This window comes from Callithrix jacchus, chromosome X, assembly GCF_049354715.1.
Source record: "Callithrix jacchus isolate 240 chromosome X, calJac240_pri, whole genome shotgun sequence".
NCBI lineage: Eukaryota > Metazoa > Chordata > Mammalia > Primates > Cebidae > Callithrix > Callithrix jacchus.
The window spans coordinates 45,763,202-45,782,781 of NC_133524.1; the positions used below are offsets into that span (position 1 = coordinate 45,763,202).

Sequence of the window (19,580 nt, forward strand, 5' to 3'; positions counted from 1 at the left end):
TTCCTTACCTCAGGTGATCCGCCCGCCTCAGCCTCCCAAAGTGCTGGGATTACAGGTGTGAGCAATGGCACCTGGCCTAATTTTCCGTATTTTCAATAGAGATGGGGTTTTACCATGTTGGCCAGGCTGGTCTTCAGCTCCTGACCTCAAGTGATCCACCTGCCTCCACCTCCCAAAGTGCTGGGATTACAGGCATGAGCCACCACGCCTGGCCCCAATATTTACTTTTTAAGTAAATATTACTCATACTATTATTTTTTAGTACACGTTGTTTTCTTTTTTTTTTTTTTGGTTTTATTATTTTTAGTACAAGCTGTTTTCTTTGCAGGTGTGAGCCTATTGGCCCCAATGTTTACTTTTTTTAAGTGGGTGTGTGTGTATATATATATATATATTGGATGGAGTCTCACTCTTGTTGCCCAGGCTGGAGTGCAGTGGCGTGATCCTGGCTCACTGCAACCTCTGCCTCTATAAGTTTTTCCTGTTTTGCTTTTATATAATATTTACAGATATTCTGAATTTAGACTGGAGAGGGTATATCATGCACTATCTTACCAGGACGTCAATTCCATAGCTTTTCACAGTTGTTCTTTTGTCTACAACAAACTTCAGTACTGGTCTGCTTCCAAATTGTCAAAACTACTCTGAGGCCACCTCCTTGAAAACTCTTTCCAGATAAATCACATTTTCATTATGGACACTGTTCTACCCTAACTTTCACTATACTGTAATTATTTTGTCTCAGTATCTGTCCCTTTAAGGGCCAGAAGGTTGTTTCACCTTGGTACCCTCGAGAACTTAGCAGATTATCTAGCACACAGTAGGTGCTCATTAAGTTTTTATTAAACCAAATACAATGGAGCAAAGACCCCACACAAATTCAAGAGAGCTGTGTTTTAAGCATTTATATCCAACTTCTTACAGCTATCATATTGCTTTACTGCTGGCTGAATATGGACTTAAATTGGAATGGAAATGACGAGGACAGATTCAGGAGCTCTCTCACAGACTCAGTGGGACTTGGTGACATATTAGATAAATGGTGGAGAATGAGGGTTCAAGGAAGAAGAAGATACTGAAATTCATTACAAAGTTTCTAATTAGGTGAGTGGGCACCTGATGATAGTGTTATTCAACATGATCACTGAGGGGGAAGCCAATTTGTAGGAAATATAATGAGTACAGTTTAAGATACATTTGAGTTTGACAAACTTTTCATATTTCACATCTATGCCGAAGATTGACATAGGGGTTTCATATTTATACCACATTTGAGAAAAGTTTCTGATCTCAAAATTTCATCTGGAATGTAAATGGTGTAATATTTTGATAAAGTTATTGGAAATTATCCACAACAATTTAGAAAATGTAATAAATAAAAACATCTTGCGTAATATTGTCATTCTCCCAGAGTTTGCATAATTTCTCTTGATGAGGCATATAACTGTTGAAGCATTTGCTTAATTGATAATTTGTGCATAATTTTCTAAACTTTGGAACATAATTATCATCACTTGTGTCTGAGTTAACACTGAAATGAAACACTTTGGTGGAATGTTTTAGACACTAACAAAGTTTTAAAGACAGCAAATAAGGAATAAGAAAGACAGAGTTTTGATTAACATAAGAACAGCAGGCTTCTGTCAAGTACTGTAAAACTTAGCATGTCTCAGGGTGAATAAATCTGGAAATAATCAGGGTATTAATCTAGAGCAAAACTGAGTGAGATTTTAATGAGTTAAGCCAAGATAAGAAGACTTTAGTTTGTTTTTGGTTTTTTGTGGAGATGAGGTCTCACTATGTTGCCTAGGCTGGTCTTGAACTCCTGGGCTCAAGTGATCCTCCTGCCTCAGCCTCCGAAAGTGCTGCAATTACAGGTCTGAGCCACCATGCCCACCCAGAAGATTTTAGTTTTCATTTCCATTTTTGATTACCTATTTGAATGTGGACCAGACATTTAAAATCTCCATTTCTCAGTTTCCTTATCTTTCAAAAGGAATTACCATTGAGGATCCCTCCAATTCCCTTGGTCTGTAATTCAAGTATCTGATCTACATGTAATCTTATTTTTCAATTTCTCATTCATTAATACCTACCCTGTTTACTTCATAGGTCTGCTGGGAGAATTAGATTAACTAATGAATATAAATGAGTTTTGAAAAGTTAAAAATGCATTGCAAATGTAGAGTATAATAATGACATAGGATTTTAAAATCATGCTGATGAAACTGTTTTGAAACTGAACCAGACTCGATTAGATGCTAGCAGAATCTTATTGCACAAGTGTTAAACAGAAGCATAAAGAAGATGTAATAAAAGAATGTTTGCTCTGCAAGGGACCTTAGACATCACTCACATCAAGAAACTGAGTTCCAGGCTGGGTGCAGGGACTCACACATGTAATCCCAGCGGATCATTTGAGCCCAGGAGTTCAAGGCCAGCCTGGACAACATAGTGAGACCCTGTCTCTACTAAAAATTAAAAAATTAGCTGGGAATGGTGGTGCACACATGTAGTCCCAGCTATTCGGGAGGCTCAGGCAAGAAGACCACTTGAGCCCAGGAGTTCAAGGTTGCAGTGGGCTGTGATCACACCACTGCACTACAGCCTGGGTGAGAGAACAGAAACTGAGTTCCAAAGAAGGGATACCAAAATATCAAAGAGAAACAACACCTTGTGCTATAGTTACTATTGTTTTCGTAACCTATCACCCCACACTTAGAGACTTAGAATGACAATAATCATTTTATTATCTCCCATGGTTTCTGTGGGTCAGGAATCTGGTAAGGACTCATCTGGGAGTCCAGTTTAAGGTCTTTTATTGGGTTGCAGTGAGATGGTGGCAGGTGCTGGAATGGCAGGGAGTAGGGTTCTGCAGCAGCTGGGCTGATTAGAGTGGGTCTCTTCCCATAAGCTCAGCATCTTGCCCTGTAGACTCTCCAAGTGGACTACTTGGCTTCCTCGCAGCATGGCAGCCTCAGGGCAATCAGACTGTTTACTAGCTCCGAACAGCTTCAAAAGAGACTATTGCAGCAGAACAGCCGGGAGCTGTATCGCCTTTCATGATTCAGCCCTGAAAGCCTCACTGACCAGCGCTCTAACTGGTGAAAAACGGTCATAGAAGCCCACTTTCATGTTGGAAGTGTTACTGCTGGAGGGCGTCCAGGTTCTTGGCATCTTGAACAAAGAACTGAACAAAACACACAAACAAAGCAAGGGAAGAATGAAGCAACAAAAGCAGAGATTTACTGAAAACAAAAGCACACTTCACAGGGCAAGAACATGCCTGAGCAAGGGGCTCAAGGGCCCGGTTACAGAATGTTCTGAAGTTTAAATACCCTCTAGAGGTTTCCACTGGTTACTTGGTGTAACCCTATGCAGATGAAGAGGCTAAAGTGAGGTCACAAAGTTATTTACTTGGTGCTTGGTGTACACCCTATGCAAATGAAGAGGATGTTTCCTGCCGCAGCTAAAGTAGAGTTACAAAGTTATTTACTTGGGCTTAGAATGTTGGGGTTTTTCCATTTAATTTAGTTCTAGGAAGTCCTTAGAATCCCTGCCTCCAGGCCCTATTCTCCTGCCTCAGAATGTTTTAGACACTAACAAAGTTGGGTTTTTTTTTTTTTTTTTTTGAGACCAGTCTTGTTCTTGTTGCCCAGGCTGGAGTGCAGTGGCGCAATTTCTGCTCACTGCAACCTCCACCTACCGGGTTCAAGCGATTCTCCTGCCTCAACTCCCTGAGTAGCTGGGATTATAGGTGCCTGCCACCATGCCCAGCTAATTTTTTGTATTTTTAGTAGAAATGGGGTTAAACCATGTTAGCCAGGCTGGTCTCAAACTCCTGACCTCAGGTGATCCACCTGCCTTGGCCTTCCAAAGTGTTGGGATTATAGGTGTGAGCCACCACGCCAGCCAACACTAACAAAGTTTTAAAGACAGCAAATAAGGAACTCCAACTCCTACAGTTTCTAGGGGATGGGACACAGACCACAACTCTTGATGGGAAGAGTGTCAAGATCATGTTCTGAGAAAAGTAGATGGGATGGTAGATACTGTGGGGCCTTCTTTGGAAAGTACAATCTGCCATGCCTCATTCTAAGCATTTTTGGTTCTGCATACTTACATAGCATTTTGCATAAATTTGGTTATCAAATTAAGCTGAATATTAAAATATTTTCCAATCCTATTTTCTTTTTTATATTTATTTTTTCTGATACAGAGTTTTGCTCTTGTTGCCCAGGCTGGAGTACAATGGCATGATCTTAGCTCACTGCAACCTCTGCCTGCCAAGTTCAGGGTTCAAGTGATTCTTCTGCTTTAGCCTCCCACGTAGCTGGGATTACAGGCATGTGCCACCATGTCTGGCTAATTTTTGTATTTTTTATTTTTTTGAGATGGAGTTTCGCTCTTGTTACCCAGGCTGGAGTGCAATGGCGCGATCTCGGCTCACTGCAACCTCTGCCTCCTGGGTTGAGGCAATTCTCCTGCCTCAGCCTCCTGAGTAGCTGGGATTACAGGCATGCGCCACCGTGCCCAGCTAATTTTTTGTATTTTTAGTAGAGACGGGGTTTCACCATGTTGACCAGGATGGTCTCGATCTCTTGACCTCGTGATCCACCCGCCTCGGTCTCCCAAAGTGCTTGGATTACAGGCGTGAGCCACCGTGCCCGGCCTAATTTTTGTATTTTTAGTAGAGACTGGGTTTCACTTTGTTGTGCAAGCTGGTCTCGAACACCTAACTTCAGGTCATCTGCCCACCTTGGCCTCCCAAAGTGCTGGGATTACAGGTGTGAGCCACCACGCCCAGCCCCTATTTTCTTATATTATTAAAATATATTATTATCAGGTTATTTAAACGTAGTAATTTGATTATAGCACCAAGAGGGAGATCCAATCCCATGCATTTGATTTCCTTCTCTGAATTTATTCATCTTGCATGCTAGAAAGACAATTGTTAGGCCAAGTGGAGTGGCTCATGCCTATAATCCGAGCACTTTCTTATACCTCACCGACGCTCCCCTCAATCCCAGCACTTTCCAAGGCTGAGGTGCGTGGATCACCTGAGGCCAAGAATTCCAGACAAGCCTGGCCAACATGGTGAAACCTGTCTCTACTGAAAATACAAAAATTAGACGGGCGTGGTGGCAGGCACCTGTAATCCCAGCTACTTGGGAGGCTTAGGCAGAATTGCTTGAACCTGAGAGGCAGAGGTTGCAGTGAGCCAAGATTGCACCACTGCACTCCAGCCTGGGTGACAGAGCGAGATTCCTTCTCAAAAAAAAAGAAAAACAGAAAAGAAAGACAATTATTTATACTTCAATAAAAAACAAAGAAATAGGCCAGGTGTGGTGGCTCATGCCTATAATCCAAGCACTTTAGCAGGCTGAGGCAGACAGATTACCTGAGGTCAGGAGTTCGAGACCAGCCTGGCCAACATGGTGAAACCCTGTCTCTACTAAAAATTTATAAAATTAGCCAAACATGGTGGCATGTGTCTGTAATCCCAGCTACTCCAGAGGCAGAGGCAGGAGAATTGTTTGAACCCAGGAGGCGGAGGTTACAGTAAGCTGAGATTGCACCACTGCACTCCAGCCTGGGTGACAGAGTGAGACTCCAGCTCAAAAACAAAACCAAAAAAAAAAAAAAACAAATTAAAAAAACCCCAAAGAAATAGTGATACAAACATGTTATCTAGAGCTTCTCTGTCCAACCAGTAGCCACTAACCATCTATGGTTATTAAGCATTTGAAATATGGGATAAAGAACTGAGTTTTCTATTTAAATATAATTTAACTGAATTTAACTTAGCCTAATTTAAATTTAAAAATTGATATTCAATCCAGTTATTGGAAAAATTTAAGAATATTTGGAACAACTTGGGTATGTGAATCTACTTTTTCAATTGTAAATTTTATGAAATCTAAATACAGATCAAGTATTGCCAATGAAAATTTAACATCTAACTTGAAATGTGCTCTAAGTGTAAAATACACAGCAGATTTCAAAGACTTGGTACCAAAAAATGTAAAATATCTAAATGATTTCATATATTGATTACATGCTGAAATGATAAGGTTTTGGTAAATTGAGTTCTATAGAATGTATTGGGCTGGGCGTGGTGGCCCATGCCTGTAATCCCAGCACTTTGGGAAGCTAAGGCGTGCAGATCACAAGATCAGGAAATCAAGACCATCCTGGCTAACACGGTGAAATCCCATCTCTGCTAAAAATATAAAAAATTAGCCAGGCATGGTTCATGCACCTGTAGTCCCAGCTGCTCAGGAGGCTGAGGCAGGAGAATCGCTTGAACCCGGGAGGCGTAGGTTGCAGTGAGCCAAGATCGTGCCACTGCACTCCAGCCCGGGTGACAGAGCAAGACTCTGTCTCAAAAAAAAAAAAAGAAAAAGTATTTCTGGCCAGGCGCAGTGGCTCACACCTGTAATCCCAGAACTTTGGAAGGCCAAAACAGCTGGATTACCTGAGGTCAGGAGTTTGAGACCAGCCTGGCCAACATGGCAAAACCCCATCTCTACTAAAAATACAAAATTTAGCCAGGCATGGTGGTGCATGCCTGTAATCCCAGCTACTCGGGAGGCTGAGGCAGAAGAATTGCTTGAACCCCGTGGGGGCAGAGGCTGCAGTGAACTGAGATCATGCCACTGCACTCCAGCCTTGGTGACAGAGTGAGACTCCCTCTCAAAAAAAAAAAAACGAAAACAAACAAACAAACAAAAAAAAACGGGCGCAGTGACTCAGGCCTGTAATTCCTGCACTTTGGGAGGCCAAGGTGGGCAGATCACCTGAGACCAGCCAGGCAAACATGGTGAAACACCGTCTCTACTAAAAATACAAAGAAATTAGCCAGATGTGGTGGCAGATGCCTGTAATCCCAGCTACTCAGGAGGCTGAGACAGGAGAATCCCTTGAACCCGGGTGCGGTGGCTCACGCCTGTAACAACAGCACTTTGGGAGGCTGAGGCGGGCAGATCACAAGATCAGGAGTTCAAGACCAGCCTGTCCAAAATGCTGAAACCCCTTCTCTACTAAAAATACAAAAATTAGCTGGACATGGTGGCGGGCGCCTGTAATCCCAGCTACTTCCGATGCTGAGGCAGTAGAATTGCTTGAACCCACGACGGAGAGGTTGCAGTGAGTGGAGATCAGGCCACTGCACTCTAGCCTGGCAATGGAGCCAGACTCCATCTCAAAAAAAAAAAGTATTGCCAAAATTGAGTTCACATTTCCTTTTACTTTTTGATGTGGCTATTAGAAAATTTTTAATTATATTTGTGGTTTGCATTCTATTTGTATTAGCTCTGATCTAGACAGAGAGGTTAAGTACCAAAATAACCATGTAAAAGGTGAAGGTGGTTTTTTCATAATAAAACTTGCAGTTTTGTAGTTTTATTGTGAAGTAGTTAACTGTTTAAACTACATGCACATATAACTTTGATAGAAAAATACAGAAAAATGGAAGGAAGGAGGGCCCTCCGTTACTAGATCTCACCACTTTGCCTAGGAAGTTACTTTGGTGGCTAGCTTCCATCTGAATACTAAAATAGTATTTGCATATTTACTGATGTGGAAACTGTAAACAGCTTTTCAACCCTGGAGACCTCATCTTTGTCAACATTTGATATATGATTTTGCCATAAAACATGACTTTGGCTTTAAATACAGCTGAGTGAGACCATAGAAATACTCCCATTTTACAGAGGAGGAAACTAAGGCTAAATTTGTTGTTGTGGCGGTTGTTGTTGTTTTGAGACGGAGGCTCGCTCTGTGCCCAGGCTGGAGTGCAGTGGCACGATATCTGCTCACTGCAACCTCCACCTCCCATGTTCAAGTGATTCTCCTGCCTCAGCCTCCTGCGTAGCTGAGATTACAGGCATGTGCCACCACGCCCAGCCAATTTTTGTGTTTTTAGTAGAGATAGGGTTTCACCATATTAGTCAGGGTGGTCTCGAACTCCTGACCTCATGATCTGCCCGCCTCGGCCTCCCAAAGTGCTAGGATTACAGGCGTGAGCCACTGCACCCGTCCTAATTTTTGTATTTTTATTAGAAATGGGGTTTCACCATGTTGGCCACACTGGTCTTTACCTCCTGACCTCAGGTGATCCGCCCGCCTCAGCCTCCCAAAGTGCTGGGGTTACTGGGATTACAGGACTGAGCCACCATCCCTGGCCCTTTTCTTTTTTTTTAAACCGAAGTCACTTAAGTGGTAAGAAAGAGGGTACTAATGACATGTTTATTTCACTCATATTCCTATGAAAACTAGTTGGGGAAATAAGATCTCAACCAAACTCTAGATCAAAAAACCATACAGAAAGCAGTCTACTTTAAAAAGCCATTTTCTTTGTGAAAATTGCCTTTCTTTCATAAATTGAGCACATATTTGTGAATACCTACCAAGTGCAAGGCACTGTGTTGGATGTTACAGGAGATAAAGAGAGACTTGTTTCTCAGATCCTATTCGCTCAATGAGTTTGTAATGTAAGTGCCACTAGATGCAGAGCTATGCAGCAATTTCTGATTACATTATAAATAGCTTCACGTAAAAACTTTATCCTAGTCTGTTGGGGCTGCTGTAATAAAATACTGTAGACTGGGTAGCTTATAAATAACTGAAATATATTTCTTACAGTTCCAAAAGCTGGGAAGTCCAAGATCAAGGTACCAGCAGATTTGGTGTCTAGTGGGAACATGCATTCTGATTTACAGATGGCTGTCTTCCTGCTGTGTCTTTACATGGTGGAATGGATGAGAGGTATCTCCCAGGGCTCTCTCTCTCTCTTTTTTTTTTTTTTTAATTTTGCTGTCTTTGTCTTACTGCAAGACCAGGCCTCTCTTATAAGTGCACTACTTCCTAATGCCGTCACCTTGGGGGTTAGGATTTATTTCAACATATGAATTTTGGGGGGACACAAACATTCAGCTCATAATAAATATTCCTATTAAATTGTATAAATAAATCATTTTAAGGATATAAAATTTAGATAAAAATATATAAGCACAAAAAATAATTACTAAAAAAGAAATATATATATATATATATAAGCACATACTAATATGGCTTGGCTGTGTCCTCACCCAAATCTCATCTTGAATTGTACTTTCCATAATCTGTACCTATCATGGGAGGGACCCCATGGGAGATAATTAAATCAGGGGGGCAGTTACCCCCATGCTGCTACTCTCATGATAACCTCTTTTCTTTATAAACCCAGTCTCAGCTACGTCTTTTTTGTTGTTTGGTGTTTTTTTTTTTGCAATGGAATTTTGCTCTTGTTGCCCAGGCTGGAGTACAATGTCACCATCTCTACTCAGCACAACCTCCGCCACCCAGGTTCAAGTGCTTCTCCTGCCTCAGCCTTCTGAGTAGCTGGGATTACAGGTAAACGCCACCACACGTGGCTAATTTTTTGTATTTTCAGTAGAGACAGGGTTTCTCCTTATTGGTCAGGCTGGTCTTGAACTCCTGACCTCAGGTGATCCGCCTGCCTTGGCCTCCCAAAATGCTGGGATTATAGGTGTGAGCCACTGCACCCAGCCAGATGTGTCTTTATTAGCAGTGTGAGGACAGATAATTACAGTGAACCCCAAGTTTCTCTTCAAATAATCAGTATGTCAGTATGTTCAGCTCTCTTATTCTTTTTTTTTTTTTTTGAGACGGAGTTTTGCTCTTGTTACCCAGGCTGGAGTGCAATGGCGCGATCTTGGCTCACCGTAACCTCTGCCTCCCGGGTTCAGGCAATTCTCGTGCCTCAGCCTCCTGAGTAGCTGGGATTACAGGCACGTGCCACCGTGCCCAGCTAATTTTTTGTACTTTTTTTTTTTTAGTAGAGATGGGGTTTCACCATGTTGACCAGAAGAATGATCTTGATCTCTTGACCTCGTGATCCACCCGCCTCGGCCTCCCAAAGTGCTGGGATTACAGGCTTGAGCCGCTGCACCCGGCCAAAAGGAGACTTTCTAGTCACACCCTTACTTCCCAAATAGTATGATTACAAGTCATTAAGGGAGTTGTTTTTTGTTTTTGTTTGTTTGTTTGTTTTTGAGACAGTCTCACTCTGTCGCCTAGGCTGGAGTGCAGTGGCACCACCGCCACTCACTGCAGCCTCCACCTCCTGGGTTCAAGCAATTCTCCTGCTTCAGCCACCCAAGTAGCTGGGATTACAGGAGGCATGTGCCACCACGCCCAGCTAATTTTCTTTCTTCTTTTTTTTTTGAGATGGAGTATCTGCCAGGCTGGAGTGCAGTGGAACAGATCTTGGCCTCCTGAGTAGCTGGGACTATAAGCACGTGCCACCATGTCTGACTAATTTTTTGTACTTATATTAGAGACAGGGTTTCACTGTCTAGTCAGGATGGTCTCTATCTCCTGACCTCGTAATCCACCTGCCTCAGCCTCCCAAAGTACTGGGATTACAGGTGTGAGCCACTGCACGGGGCCTATTTATTTATTTATTTATGTTGGCAGTGGCTCAAGCCTGTAATCTCAGCACTTTGGGAGGCCAAGGCGAGCAGATCACAAGGTCAGGAGATCAGGACCATTCTGGCCAACATGGTTAAACCCCATCTTTACTAAAAACACAAATATTAGCTGGGTGTGGTGCACGTGCCTGTAGTCCCAGCTACTCGGGATGCTGAGGTAGGAGAAACGCTTGAACCTGGAAGGTGGAGGTTGCAGTGAGCCAAGATCACATGATTGCAGTGCAGCCTGGGCGACAGAGTGAGACTCCGTCTCAAATAAATAAATAAATGCGTACACACATAGTATTGGAATCCAAACTTGCAATTAGTCTCTTGCCTCAACAGACTTTATAGTGAGAGAATAAAAAGAGCATGGGACTTGACCAAGTTAAGAAGGCCTCTGTGATCAATTTGGTTGACTTCTGGAGGCTCCAAGTTAAGGCAGGACTGGGGCCTGTGCTAGAGACAGGGAAAGGTTGCATTCATTTGTAGCTTTACTGCACAGTGGTCAAAAAATGTGACCTGCATAAATTTTGCTTCACAGAATTGAGATTTTCTTGTTAACTGTCTCTTGAGCAGTAAAACAAATGTATTATCTATTGGTAGGATTCTAAGTTTATATATAAGTTTTACAATTTTTCTTTTTTTTTTCTTGAGACAAAGTCTTGCTCTTGTCCCCCAGGCTGGAGGGCAATGGTGCCATCTTGGCTCACTGCAACCTCCATCTCCTGAGGTCAAGCAATTCTCTTCCCTCAGCCTCTCGAGTAGCTGGGATTACAGGCATGTGCCACCACACCCAGCTGATTTTTGTATTTTTTAGTAAAGACAGGGTTTCATCATGTTGGCCAGGCTGGTCTCCAACTCCTGACCTCAGGTGGTCTGCCTGCCTCGGCCTCCCAAAGCGCTGAGATTACAGGTGTGAGCCACCACGCCCAGCCATAAGTTTTACAATATTTTATTATTTAAAAAATTTATAGCCGGGCATGGTGGCATGCACCTGTATTCCCAGCTACTTGGGAGGCTGAGGCAGGAGAATCGCTTGAATTCAGGAGGCGGAGGTTGCAGTGAGCCAAGATCGTGCTACTGCACTCCAGCCTAGGTGACAGAGTGACACTCCATCTAAAAAAATAAAAAATAAAAAAAATTTTAATGTTGAATATGTAATACAGTCATGATTCAAAATTCAAAGGGTATGTAGAATACTTCATGCTGTTCTCTACCTTGTTTCTTTTTGTTTACTAATATATATTACAGATCATGCTAAGCCAGTAAAAGAGAATATCCTCATTTTTTTAACAACTGCATAGTATTCCATTGTATGGAAGTATCGATTCATTTAACCTGTTCCTATTGGTGGACGTTTAGGTTTGTTGCCAAAATTTTGCTACTACAAATAATACAGCAGTAAATAAACTTGTAGTTAGTTAGGTTTAGGTATATAAATTATTTTATGCATGTGCAAATATTTTTATAGGATGCTATTAGAAATAAAATTGGTGGGTCTAATTTCATTACTTTACATTTTCATAAACATTGCCAAATTAATTCCTATGGATGTCATCAAAACCTGTCAGCAGTATATGAACGTGCCTGTCCCTCTGCGGAATCAACAGCACAGTATAATATTGCGCTTTTATATCTTTACCATTCTGACCAGTGGAAAATGCTGTCTCCGATTACTTTTAATTTGTGTGTCTTTTGAGTAAGTTCTAGTTTCTTTTCATTCATTTAAGAATAATTTGTGGCCGGGCACAGTGGCTCACGCCTGTAATCCTAGCACTTTGGGAGGCCAAGGTATTTGCTTTCCCTTCCACTATGATTGTAGGTTTCCTGAAGCTTCTCCAGCCCTGCTGAACTGTGAGTTAATTAAACCTCTTTTCTTTATAAACCCAGTGGCGCCACCATGCCCAGCTAATTTTTTGTATTTTTAGTAGAGACAGGGCAGCGCTCTTCTTTAAATCTCGATTTTAAAGTTTAACTTCCTTGTAATTTCAGTAAACAACCTTCTCCACCAGTTCATCAGTAGTTCCCATCTGTCCCCCCTCCCCCACCCCAGCTCCATCTTGACTCATCCTGGTCACCTGATCACCCCTGGCTACCTGCTCAGCGCGGCAGTTTTGACCTGCTCCGTTTCCGACCCGGCCGGTTCAGCCCTCCTTAGGCAACCTGGTGGTTCTCCGATCCCGGTAGGTCACCATATTGATGCCCAACTTAGTGTAGACACCCGATCGGCATAGCGCACTATAGCCCAGAATTCCTGGGCTCAAGCGATTCTCCCACTTCAGCCTCCCAAGTAGCTGGGACTACAGGCACGCGCCACCGCGCCTGGCTATAAATTTGTTTGAAATAAAGCAGCGTGTCCTCCCTAATCGGCGTGTGGCGTAGCCAACAAATTGAACACTGTCTTCCCATATATAATATAGTTTTGCCAGGGACCACAGCGTGGTCCCTGGTGGTCTAGTGGTTATGATTCGGCACTCTCACTGCTGAGACCCGGGTTCGATCCCCGGCCAGGGAGCTTTTTTTCGAAAAACGGGGAGAAAAAAATCTCAGTTTCTTTTTTTTTTTTTTTTTGAGCTTGAGTTTCGGTCTTGTTGCCCAGGCTGGAGTATAATGGTATGATCTCGGCTCACTGCAACTTCCGCCTCCCGGGTTCAAGCGATTCTCCTGTCTCAGTTTCCTGAGTAGCTGAGTTTACAGGCATGCACCAGGCTCCACTAATTTTGTATTTTTAGTAGAGATGAGGTTTCTTCACGTTGGTCGGGCTGGTCTTGAACTCCCTATCTCAGGTGATCCGCCCACCTCGACCTCCCAAAGTGCTAGGATTACAGGCGTGAGCCACCAAAGCCTTTTCTTTCTCTTTCTCTCTTTCTCTCTTTCTCTCTCTCTCTCTCTCTCTCGCTCTCTCTCTCTCTTTCTCTCTCTCTCTTCTTTTTTGAGACGGAGTCTCTCCCTGTTGCCAGACTGGAGTGCAGTGGCGCGATCTCAGCTCACTGAAAACTCCACCTCCCGGGTTCAAGAGATTCTACTGTCTCAGCCTCCCGAGTAGCTGGGAATACAGGGCGAGACACCATGCCCGGCTATTTTTTTCTTTTTTCTTTTTTTTTTGGTTGCTGCCCAGGCTGGAGTGCAGTGGCGCAATCTCGGCTCACTGCAACCTCCACCTCCCGGGTTCAAGTTACTCTCCTGCCTCAACTTCCCTAGAGCTGGGACTACAGGCGCGTGCCACCATGCCCAGCTAATTTTTTGTATTTTAAGTAGAGACGGGGTTTCACCGAGTTATCCAGGAGGGTCTCAATCTTCTGACCTCGTGATCCGCCACCTTGGCCTCCCAAAGTGCTGGGATTATGGTGTGAGCCACCGTGCCCGGCCTAATTTTTGTATTTTTAGTAGAGACGGGGTTTCACCGTATTGGCCAAGATGGTGTCGATCTCTTAACCTCATGATCTGCCCCCTCAGCCTCCCCAAAATGCTGGGATTACTGGCCTGAGCCACCGTGCCCAGCCAAAACTTTTCTTTAACTTAATCTTTATGTAATCGATAAATCCAGGGTTGAATGTCATTTTTTTTGAGACATAGTCTCAATGTCACTGAAGCTGGAGTGCAGTGGCGTGAACCATGGCTCATTGCAGCCTTGACCTCCCAGGCTCAAGCGATCCTCCTGCTTCAGCCTCCCGAGTAGCCAGGACCAATGGCATACACACCACATCTGGCTAACGTTTTGATGTTCGGTAGAGATGGGGTTTCACTGCTGGGCTCAAGTGATCCTCCTGCCTTGGGCCTCTTAAAGTGCTGGGATTGCAGGAGTAAGCCATCCTGCCCAACCAATGGCGCTTTTTTTTTTTTTTTTTTTTGAGCCAGAGTTTTGCTCTTGTTGTCCAGGCTGGAGTGCAATGGCGCGATCTTGGCTCACCACAACCTCCACCTCCTGGGTTTAAGCAATTCTCCTGCCTCAGCCTCCGGAGTAGCTGGGATTACAAGCATGCGCCACCATGCCCAGCTAATTTTGTATTTTTAGTAGAGACGGGGTTTCCCCATGTTGGTCAGGCTGGTCTCCAACTCCTGACCTCAGGTGATCTGCCTGCATCAGCCTCCCAAAGTGCTGGGATTACAGGTGTGAGTCACCATGCCCCACCATGGTGGGCTCTTCCAATCAATATATGATGTTCTTCAATAAAGGAAAACGTTTTGACGGGCGTGGTGGCTCAGGCCTGTAACCCCAGCACTTTGGGAGGCTGAGGAGGGCAGATCAGCTGAGGTCAGGAGTTCAAGACCAGCCTGGCCAACATGGTGAAACTCCGTCTCTACCAAAAATACAAAAATTACCTCAGCATGGTGGTAGGCACCTGTAATCACAGCTACTCAGGAGGCTGAGGCAGAACAGCTTGAACCTGGGAGGAGGAGGTTGCAGTGAGCCGAGATCACAACACTGTACTCCAGGCTGGGCAACAGTGTGAGACTCTGTCTCAAAAAAAGAAGAAAGGAAAACTTTTCTGTTTTAGTTTACTTTCATTACTTCTCTTCCAGTTGCCTTTGTTCCTCTTTTAGGAACACAAATTATCCATATGTTGGTTCTTCAGATTCTCCATTTTTCTTTGGAGGGCTTGGAAGACAGGAAGATGTAGGAAAGTTTGGAACTTCTTAGAGAGTTGTTGAATGGCTTTCACCAAAATGCTGATAGTGATAAGGACAATGAAGTCCAGGTTGAGGTGGTCTCAGATGCAGATGAGGAACTTGTTGTGAACTGAAACAAAGGTGACTTTTGTTATGCTTTAACAAAGAGGCTGGCAGTATTTTGCCCCTGCTCTAGAGATCTGTGGAACTTTGAACTTGAGAGAAATGGTTTGGAATTGGAACTTAGGTTTGAAAGGGAAACAGAGCATAAAAGTTTGTAAAATTTGCAGCCTAATGATGTGATAGAAAACAAAAACATGTTTTCTGAGGAGAAATTCAAGCAGGCTGCAAAACTTTGCATAAATAATAAGGAGCCAAATGTTAAGTGCCAAGACAGTAGGGAAAATATCTCCAGGTCCTGTCAGAGATCTTCAAGGCAGCCCTCCCATCACAGGCCCAAGGCCTAGGAGGGAAAAATGGTTTCCTAGTCTAGGCCCAGGGTCCTCTGCTCTATGCAGCCTCAGGACATGGTGCCTTGTGTCCCAGATGCTTCAGCTCCAGCCATGGCTAAAAGGGGCCAAGGTACAGCTCTGGCCATTGCTTCAGAGAGTGCAAGATCCAAGCCTTGGCAGCTTGCATGTGGTGTTGGTCCTGCAGGTGTGCAGAAGATGAGAACTGAGGTTGGGAACCTCTGCCTAGATTTCAGAAGATACATGGAAATGTCTGGATGTCCAGGCAGAAGTCTGCTGCAGGAGTGAAGTCCTCATGAGAACCTATGATAGGGTAGCACAGAAGGAAAAGGTGGGGTCAGAGCCCCTACACAGAGTCCCCACTGGGACACTGCCTGGTGGAGCTGTGAGAAGAGGGCTATTATCCTCCAAACCCCAGAATGGTAGATCCACTGACAACTTGCACTGTGCACCTGGAAAAGCTGCAGACACTCAATGGCAGCCCATAAAAGCAGCCAGGAGGAGAGCTATAGCCTGCAAAGTCACAGGGGCGGACCTGCCCAAGGCTGTGGGAGCCCACATCTTGCATCAACATGACCTAGATGTGTGACATGGAGTCAAAGGAGATCATTTTTCAATGCTTTAAAATTTGACTACCCCAATGGATTTCGGATTTGCATGGGGTCTGTAGCCCCATTGTTTTGGCCAACTTCTCCCATCAGGAACAAATGTATTTACCTAATACCTATACCCCCGTTGTATCTAGGAAGTAACTAACTTGCTGTTGATTTTACAGGCTCATAGGTGGAAGAGAATTGCCTTGTCTCAGATGAGGCTTTGGACTTCGAATTTTGAGTTAATGCTGGAATGAGTTAAGACTTTAGGGGACTGTTGGAAGGGCATGATTGTGTTTTGGAATATGATAACATGAGATTTGGGAGGAGCTGGAGTGGATATGGTTTGGCTGTGTCCCCACCCAAATCATTATCCCCATGTGTTGTGAGAGGGACCTGGTGGGAGGCAATTGAATCATGGGGTGGGGGGGTTACCTCATGCTGCTGTTCTCATGATAGTGAGTAAAGTCTCACAAGATCTGATGGTTATAAGGGGCTTTCCCTTAGGCTCATTCTTCTCTCTTATGCTGCCATGTGAAAAGGATGTGTTTGCTTCCCCGTCTGCCATGATTGTAAATTTTCTGAGGCCTCCCGGACCCTGCAGAAGTCAATTAAACCTCTTCTATTTATAAATTACCCAGTCTTGGGTATGTCTTTATTAGCAGCATGAGAATGGACTAATACACAGACCTTAACACTTTATTCCAATGTCCAAAATCATAATTTATATATATTTTTAATTAATCAGGAAAATTTTTTCTAAACCTGGAGTTTCTGTCTGGGCCATATTTTATTATAAGTATTAACAAATGAATTGGCGTATTAGCACCAGTTAATCCACTGGATGAGTGGCTTTTGTTTTTCTGCTTCATACCTACCAAGGTCCTTGGCCAAAACTTCCAGTTATGTGGGCTGACATTTCTGTCACTGAATCAGAATAAGAAATGAAGAAGTAGTTTGTATTAGTTAAGGTTTAACTTGTGTTAAAGGAAGGAAGGAAGGGATAGAGGGAGGAAGGGATGAAAAAGAGATTTCATTCACAGTAGCTGCAAAACCCAGAAAATACTAAGAAGTCACCATGAAGAATATAAGTCCTCTAAAGAAAAGTATAGGGCTAGGCACAATGGTTCATGCCTATAATCCCGGTAGTTTGGGAGGCTGAGACAGGAAGATCACTTGAGCCCAGGAGTCCAAGACCAACCTAGGCAACATAATGAGACTCTGTCTCTACAAAAAAAAAAAAAAGAAAAAAGAAAAAAATTCTGCCTAGCATGGTGAAAAAAAATTAGACATGGGAGGCTGAAGTGAGAGGACCGCTTGAGCCTGGGGGGGTCAAGATTGCATTCAGGAATAATCAAACCCACTACATTCCAGTTGGGGTGACAGAGCAAGACATTGTCTTTAAAAAATAAATAAAACAGCCAGGTGAGGTGGCTCACACCTGTAATCCCAGCACAGCACTTTGGGAGGCCAAGGCGGGTGGATCACATCAGGTCAAAAGTTCAAAACCAGCCTGGCCAACATGGTGAAACCCTGTCCCTACTAAAAATACAAAAACATTTGCAAGGGTGGTGGCGGGTGCCTGTAATCCCAACTACTTGGAAGGCTGAGGCAGGAGAATCACTTGAACCTGGGAGGCGGAGGCTGCAGTGAGCCAAGATTGCCACTGCACTCCGGCCTGGGTGACAGAGCAAGACTCTGTCTCAATAAATAAATAAATAACAAAAAATAAAAATAAAAAAATCAAAGAGTACATTGCTTATGTGTGTGTGTTAACTACCAACTTTAAGATGGTGGTTTATGGCCTCTGTTTTACCAAAGACCATCTTAAACATTGCCTCCAATTTTGGCAAAAATGTGTGTGTGTCTAAATGTCGAGTATAAGATCTGAAAGGAAACTTACATTATCAGTACTAATTAACCTCTGAGAAAAGCAATGGATTGGTGAGGGGAGCCCTTCACTTTTTACTCTGTAAAATATGGAGGAAGAGAAGGAGCACAGATGTGGTACTGTAGCTCTAACATTTTCTTTCCTTTTTTTTTTTTTTTTTGAGAAAGGAAAAAAATAGCAAAGAAACAAACTATAAAGTTAAAAAGTAGAATGATATAGATATGTGGATTCTGTATGTAACAAAAAGGCATTTTAGGCATTTTGTAGGTACAATAATGGTATATTGTTATTTATTAAAGCATCTTTATCTTTTGGAGAAACATATTAAAACATTTACAAATAAAATAATATGCCTGGGATTTGCTTCAAATTAATATAGGAGTGGGGCATGGAAGTGAGGTACAGACAAAACGAGACTGGCAGTGAGTTGATAGTTGTTGGTTAGGTAATGGATATATATGGGGAGTAATTATACTGTTTTTTCTACTTTTGTATGTTTGCAATTTTCCACAATAAAAAGTTTCTTCTTGAGGGGAAAAAATGTAAACATAAAAAACAAAACTATAAAATACTGGAAGTAGGCAGGGCACGGTGACTCACACCTATAATCCCAACACTTTGAGAGGCCGAGAGGCAGGTGGATCACTTGAGGTCAGAAGTTCAAGACCAGCCTGAGCAATATGAACAGGTATGAGCCACAGCCAGACAGGAGAATCGCTTGAACCTGGGAGGTGGAGGTTGCAGTGAGTGAAGATTGTGCCACTGCACTCTAGCCTAGGTTAAAGAGTGAAACTGTCTCAAAAAAAAAAAAACAAATACTGGAAGTAAATAAAAAGAATGCACTTCTTTAAATCTTGGTGTTGGAAATCAAAAATCCAGAAGCTGCAAAGAAACAAGATGTACAGATTAAGCAACATTATTTTACATTTATATATGGCAAAAAAGACGAAAAATAAAATTGAAAAACAAGAGGAACAGATTAGGAAAAAATATGTTTAACACATACAATAGACAAAAGATTGAAATCCCACTATTATAACCGTTCCTATAGGTTATTAGTTTAGAAAACTAAAAAAAAATAAACGAGAAATATTAACCAGCAACTCAGAAGAGAGGATATATAAATGATGAATGCATATACAGTACAGCTGGCCCTCCATGTCCATATCCATATCCATATCCATGGGTTTCACATCCGAGATTTCATCCATACATGGATTCAACCAAATGAGGATTAAAACTATTTGGAAAGGGGAGGATCCAAGTTGGCTGAATAGGAACATCTCCGGAGTTCAGTTCCCAGCGAGAACAGCACAGAGGGTGAGTGAACACTTCATTTCCAAACAAGTTTTCACTGCCCACAGACCAGGAGATTCCCAGGCCGAAAAACACCACGAGTTTTTAGTGTGACGGTTTCAGCCGGTGCTGATTTGGCGCACGGAAACTCACATAAGTCTGGATGGCCGTTTTGACTGGCACCTGGAATGCCTGGGAGACAGAGCAGCCCATTCAACTGAAAGGGAGGGGGCTGAGACAG

The 19,580-nt window shown here is 43.1% G+C and overlaps 1 non-coding gene across 1 annotated transcript; it reads left to right on the forward strand.

Annotated features, from left to right (window-relative positions):
- The first annotated feature begins 12,921 nt into the window (after positions 1–12,921).
- TRNAE-CUC (transfer RNA glutamic acid (anticodon CUC)) lies at positions 12,922–12,993 on the forward strand. Its single transcript has one exon. It is a non-coding gene; the product is annotated as a tRNA-Glu (tRNA).
- The last annotated feature ends 6,587 nt before the right edge of the window (positions 12,994–19,580 follow it).